Raw genomic sequence first — 7,576 nt, 5'->3', positions numbered from 1 at the left:
ACATCAGTGTCTGACAGCAGTAGCTGCTACATTTTCTATTCTGTTTCTACTATGTTTCCTTATTTATCTCAGTCTTTATTTTGGGAAACTAAAGATTGTGCTGATTGTACATCAGTAATAGAACAAATCATGGGCTGGCTTTTTGGCACCCTGATATGTGAGAAGCAGAGAATTGAAGTGAAGAATACTGTTTGCTATGATTTATGCTGTCATACCCCAAAATTTGCCCATACTATTTCTCCTATTCAAATTCAAGGTCCTAGGACACCTTCATATGATAAATATTGAGGGAGACATGCATTTATGAAGTTGGCAATTTTTTTTGAAGAGATACATGAAACAAATAATGACCAAAATCACACTTTTTTAAAAATGGGCCCATTATTTTATAATCCAAATTTGTTCTAATATTGGCAAGAGTTTTCAAGCCCAATCCCATGAATATTTTGTTTTTATTTTATTTTAGTGAATTTTTTATTCATCTAAAATGAAATTTAAAGCCAAATAATTAAGGGAATATAAGAGATTTGGTTTACCCTTATTTTGGAATCAATTTCAGAACATCCATACACTATTTCTAGACCAAATTCGTGTGAAGATTGATTGGGGAATATATAATTTAGATTGAGACTAAAAGAGGAAATATTTGAACCAAAGATATCTTCCAAATCAAAAATCAATTCTTGGATTTACAGAGATTTGATTTCAATTTTATTAAACCTAATTCAAGGCATTATATATACGTAACAAAGTCACAAGGGTTGGGGGATGGACGAAAAACTCTGCTGCTAGGACTCTCACAAAAGCTTAAAAAAATCAAGGGAAATTCAGTTTCAGATTCAACAATTGAAGCAAATTCAAGGTGTTCCAGAAATTCAGTCGTATTCCTGAGTCGTTCCCGATACTTCCCCGACCATTATCGAAGCTTGAAAATCCAGAATCGTCACCTACACCACCACGGTTTGCCCAGTTTTTTTTTAGATTCGATTACATTCATTCACAAATCATAAATGTATTTTGGCTATGTCTTTGCGTTTAGATTGATGTTCTCATGCTTTCTGCACATTTAATTGCGTTTTGGTTGTTGTTTGAAGATTCCACCATAGCTAGGTTTTTAGAGCTTCAATTGGGATTCCTCGCTCTAAACAAAATTGGCCAAAATTAAGGCCATGGCCGTGTTCGGGAATTGATTTCGGTTCGGTATTTGGATTTATCTTGGATTTATATGGTGTATGCTGAATTTTTGAAACTTGCAGGGCTATGGAAGCATGTCAAAACCGTTGCCATTGCTATGTTCTTCGTGACGAAGAAGATAACACAGGCCCTGGGCGCGCGATTGTTTTTTTTTTAATTCTGTAACGTTTGAAATTTTGTTTATGTTAACTGCGCGCGTTTGCAATAACATCATAGAGCAATTGGCGCAGTGGTAAGAAGGAGCTTTGATGATCTTCAGAGCGTGAGGTTGGGGGTTCGAGTCTTGCTCCCAACAATATTTTGTTTATTTTCTTTGATTCTCTTCAAAGGTGGATCCAGTGCCCGTCGCCTCTTGCACATCTATGGTACGCCCACCAATACCAACCATCAGATCATCTCAGTGTTAGATCTAACGTCTACTGGATTGAAGTTCCACCATAGACATTCAAAAGCCAGCCTCACTGAATCATAGCTAAGAATTCTTTAATCTTCTACTTTTATTATTATACAACTTATTTTTATTATATCTATTTGCTTATATATTGTTTATTAAATCCTTTTAATTTCCTTTTCTCTTAACAAAATTATAATTATTCTAAATTCTTTTATTATAAAAAAATATTAAATTTAAAATATTTATTACTATTAGCCTTTTATTTGATTTAAATTGGTTAAATTTATTTAAATTATTTAATTGATTGTTAACGCTTTTATTAATTATTTAAAAACACATATTAGGGTTAGGACGTTTAATCGAAATTCTATTTTCACCGATTTAATTAATTGAGTTAAAAAACCAATAATTAATTGAATTGATTATTTATTCTATTAACCAGGGTTAACTTGTGCCCTAATCAGGGTTTACGAAGATCACGCCTACGCTAAAAAATATTTTCTTTTTCTGTGCCTTTTCAGGATTGTCTTTCCAGATGCCTCCCGAATACGCGCCTATTCCGAAACACGAAGTTAAGTACTCTATTTAATTTAATTTAAATTCTATTTGGTTTATTTTTAGAATTAGGGTTTGTTTCGCCTTCATTTTTTCTTTTGCCTTGCCTCTTTTCAGGGTTAACCTTGAGGCTTCCCTCCAACTATCAACCACGTCAGATCAAATGCAAAAAGCTAAGTGCCCTTCATTTAATTACTCATTTCAAATTATTGTCTCGACCTTCTTATTTTAGGGTTAGAGATGTTCGACTCTGAATTAGCCATACACTCACCCTATTTTTTATTTGCCTTTTCAGGATTTGTGGACTGCCAAGGCTACGAGTTTGGTAACCCTGAACTCTAACTTTTTATTTTTCTGTTTAATTATTACTTGTGTCAAACCCTGTTAAGGGATCCGCTGGTTACAATTTCCCTCCCCCATATTTGTTATATTTGCGTGGTTAGTAATCCTAGGGAGTGTAACTTTTGAATGGAACATAGAATCACTAAATCTATAAGATAATATATTTGAATATAATCACGTGATTGGTGCACACACGCACGCTTTTGGGGTAACCTCTCTGTTGCCTTGTTGCCTTGTTGCCTGTTGCCTTTGTGTTTTTTTTGCAGAATAAGCCATGTCCCTCGAATACGAGGATACCTCAGCCATGCTGCCTCGATAAATAAAGGTCATACGACCCTAATGATGCTGCCTTCGATACACTATATGACCTTGACCCTCGGAAGTTGCCTACGGAAAAAGGCTGAGGTATCTTCTGGCTGCCTACGAATAAGGCTTATTCTGATCCTTACCTTAGATTACCTGCCCTTCTATGGCATGGGACAGTCTTATGGCAAAGGATGCTTCGACGACCCTTCAACCTCCAAACGAAAGGCTTCCTGCCCTCTTATGGCAAGGATAGACCCTTTCATTCTGAAAGGCTAAAAAGAGACTTATCATCTGAGTTTAAGGTAATTGCCCCTAATTGCCTTGCAATGCTCAAACTTTCATTATATTCTTTCTCATAATTTTTCAAAAGGGTAACGCGTCCCTATCTCTTTCATCTACATTTTCTAAACAAACGAGCAAGCAAAGCAATTAAGAGCCCATGGAAAACCATGGATGCAAAGGGTGCCTTACACCTTCCCTCTGCATAAATTACCCCCCGAACTCAGATTTTCTTAAAAAGGTTTTTTTCTGTTTCTTTTTGCCTTTCTGAATTTGTTTGGATAAAATAAAAGTCGGTGGCGACTCATGCTTAACCGCGACATTTCGATCGATATAAAAGTCAGTTCACCGTATTACAGAACTGGCGACTCTGCTGGGGATAAATTTTCAATAAAAGAGGGGTTACCTTAAAAGTTTAGGATTCATTTAAATGTTTTCTATTGTTTGCTTTGTTTGATTTAATTTTGCAGGGCTGTTTTGGGTATTCTGTTGTGTGAAAGATCCTAACCCGGATCTGAGTACCTTAGGTATATGGCATGAGATCAAGGAGACTGCACAGCGTATACTGATGTGGTTGATCTGATGGCCATCGTTAGTGTGGCACATTGGTTTGTCCTGGTGTTCCTTGGGATCCGACCTGAGGAAATGCTTGGCTGCCGCGTGGTGTCATTAAGCACTAATTCGCCCTTAGAACCTTAGTCGAACTTGACTTTGGCCTTTTAGAAAGTAGCGAGATGGCTGGCTTTGGTTCCGACTGAAGTTGGTTGATACTCGAAGCTACACTCATATGGACTGAACTTTCAGGACCTTTTCGGTTGGCGATTCGATTGCCGAAATGAGATAAGCGCCTTCGAGAAAGGTCAATGATATGAGCTCCCTAGAACCCGATCTTTATATAGGACAGGTTTGAACCGACTAAACTTCAGGGGGAGGGTACGCACCTCTGGACTACATGCAAGCCTAACCTTAAGGAAAAATTGTGTGACTTGTTTGTGTTTGTTATCTACTTGACATCATGACATCATAAACATCATAAGCATCATAACATCATGACTAACCATTCGAGGACCAAGGAATTCATCTTTGTTCTGTTTTGTAGGTCATGGAGACTAGAAACACCATTCGAGTTAACTTTGTGAAGATACCTTCCGAACTGAAAGAATTGGTATTAGAGATTCCTGGAGGTTCCCGATTCTCTGAAAGACATGGTCTCTTGCCCAGTTTAGTTACTTCAGGTTTTGACGAAGAAATGATGAGTGTACTATTTCAATTCTTCGATCCCGAGCATCATTGTTTTACTTTCCCGGATTATCAGTTGGTACCTACTATGGAAGAGTTTGCTGACATACTTGGACTCCCCATCCGAGATCAGATTCTGTTCACTGGTTTGGAAGAAATTCCAAAATTAGAAGTTATCGCTCCCGCTTTACATCTTAAGAAGTCTGATATTGATGGTCATTGGGAAACCAGAAGTGGAGTCAAGGGATTCCTCGCTAAGTTCTTATTCGGAAAAGCTCGCATGTTTTTGAAGTCCATGAGTTATCAAGCCTTCGAAGACATATTAGCTTTACTCATTTATGGTTTGGTATTATCCTCTAATCCTGATCAGTTCATTGATGTGCACGCCATAAAGATATTTCTGACACGCAATCCAGTTCCTACCTTGCTTGGAGATATCCTACAATCTCTTCACACTCGTACTATGAAGAAACGAGGGACTCTTATGTGTTGCATACCTTTGCTATCTAAGTGGTTTATTTCGCACTTTCCTCGCTCAGTAATGAGGAACGATCAAAGGCTGAAATGGCATAAGAGAATAATGTCACTCTCTCATTCTGATATCCGCTGGCTTTCCTTATCCAAGGAGAGTGTTACCATCATCGACCGTTGTGGACAATATCCTAATGTGCCGTTACTTGGCATACGAGGGGGTATTACTTATAATCCTTGTTTGGCCTTGCGACAGTTTGGTTACGCTCGAAGAGATGGTCCTCATCAGATGCTTTTACAAAGGGTTGTGTTTGATTATGAAGATGATACTCAAAATCACCGCCGGAAGTTTATACGAGCATGGGATATGGTGAACAGAATTGATAGCAAGAGCTTGGGGCAGAGAAACTCCATTCCTTTGGGGCCTTATCTTAGATGGGTGCGCACTCGTGCTCAACGTCTCGTCATGCCTTATCCATATGTCCTACCTGTGATAGTGGAGCCCGATTGCGAGGAAAAAGTTCCTCAAGTTATTGCTCATCCAGACATGCCAACTGACATCGAAGAATTAAAGAGATCTTGGATTCAATTAAAAGAAGAAAGAGACACTTTTGAAGCTCAGTTTCGTGCTAAAGAAAAGAAAGTATTAGAGCTCACAAGGCTACTTCAAGCGGAGCAAGGCATCAACAACTTCATCGGTTCAAAAAGGAAGCGTCCATGGGAGACTTGAAGACTTTTGTTTTTATTATTTTTTTTTATTCCTAGTTTTATATTTTCATTATTGTAAAAGATACGAATAAAACAAATTGCAATTTCTTTCCTTTAAGTATTATTAATAAAGTTTCTTTTGTTTTGTTTTAAACAAATTTGAATTCCAAGGTCCTCGAAAACATTGCATATGCATAATCATATCATTCATAAACATGGCATCACAGGTTTCACAAAAACAAATGCCTCATTTTCCCGCTGTTTATTTCAGCAAGGAAATGGATCTCGAACAATCTGTCAAAAATCTTCAGGCTCAGAATAACCAGTTCCAGAAAATAATCTTTCACTTGGCCAAGGGGCAAGAAGAATTAAAGGCACTTCTGGCCGAGAAGGAGAAGGACCAACAAAGGGAGCAAGGTGGGCATGATAAATGGAAATCTAAACCTAAGCGGTCATTCACTCCGTTACCCATGCCGCTGTCTCAAGCTCTGCAACAATTGCTCAATCAGAACTTGATAACTCTATTGCCTCCATATTCATTTCCTACTAATCCTACTCCTGGGTATAAGTATCATGCGAGATGTGCTTATCATTCAAATAGTCCTGGTCATGATACAGAGGATTGTGGACCGTTGAAACACAAGATTCAAGACTTAATTGATGAAAATATCATTGACTTCAACTCACCTGAAGAACCTCGCATGACTAAGGTTGTGTACAATCGGAAAGGTCGCAACGAACACAATCAATCTGTGGGGACATTTCTGATCTCTACACCAGTTCCACAACAAAGATGCAAGTCAGATGCACCTAGGCGTCAATTCACAAAAATCAATATGACGCTGGCTCAGGCATTACGACACTTGTTGAAGTTAGAGTTGATTACTTTGAAGGACCCTCCGAAGAACCCTAGTACTTCTTCTTCTCGTTATAATCCTAATGCAAGATGTGCATATCACTCTAATAGTCCTGGACATGACACTGACAACTGCTGGACATTGAGGAACAAGATTCAAGATATGATCGATGCTAGTGAAATTGAATTCCCTCATCCCAAGACTCCTGCAGTGATCAATGCTCCCATTCCTGGTCACCACAAGATTGATTAATGTTTAGAAGGATGAACTTTTTAGATCATTAGATTTACTCTCATTTGCGATTTCCTTTCCTGTTTGTTTAAACAATTGGAATTATGATAGACATTATCTGTTTTAATAATCATCATCAGTGCATTGCATATGTTTGTCTTGAATAAATTATTTCGTTATCACTCATTTTAAATTATGTTTTTACTTTGCATGTGTTTTGTGATATTCAACTCCTGCTAAAGTTGTAAGCCTTTTAAGGGAGGATGACGAAAACAATACCGCAACCTCACACAATATGCTTTTGAACAGACTATGTTGACGATGTACAGGCATTGTTTCAATTCCTAAACAGTGGAGATATAAGGATGTTAATCCCTCGTCAACCCCTTTGAGCCTAAGAAGTAGAAGTTTCTTCCTTGTACTAATTAAAACCAGTGATTATAACCTGGGGCAGGGTAGTTCTCAGTTAATTTGGTTGTGCATTCTATTTTAAGAGAATCATTATGTACACCTTTCAACAAAGGTTTCAATCACAAGCGTTCATCCGCACACATCAAAGAAGTGTTGGAAATGTCAATCAAAAGCCAATAATGTTTCATCAATCATTAAGCAAGGCAGTCAATATCTTTCAAAAACAAAAATGATGAAAAAACACATATACAAAGAAAAGCCTGCTAAGTCAAAAAATCAAAAAGAAGACTTAGGCAAAAATCAAGGCATCCCGCTGACTGTAAGCTCAAAATAGACAGTTCAGGCAAAAGTTAGGGATATCAAAAGATGAAAAAGAGAAGTCAATAAATTCCTGAACAACACAATGTTGTGACTACCAAAAGGAAGAAGTGACTGCCATCTCAAAAGTTCTCTTTGCTTGTGAACCATCATCATTATCAAAGGTACAAATCCTAAAGTCTCTTGGAACCTGAATGCATAAGTGGAATTAACTTAGCTTAGGACCGAAGATCATCACGAAGAAGGGTGGGTACAATCAAATTTTGATCCT

Source organism: Vicia villosa, linkage group LG1 (genome assembly GCF_029867415.1).
Source record: "Vicia villosa cultivar HV-30 ecotype Madison, WI linkage group LG1, Vvil1.0, whole genome shotgun sequence".
Taxonomy (NCBI): domain Eukaryota; kingdom Viridiplantae; phylum Streptophyta; class Magnoliopsida; order Fabales; family Fabaceae; genus Vicia; species Vicia villosa.
This window is presented reverse-complemented; position numbering follows the sequence as displayed.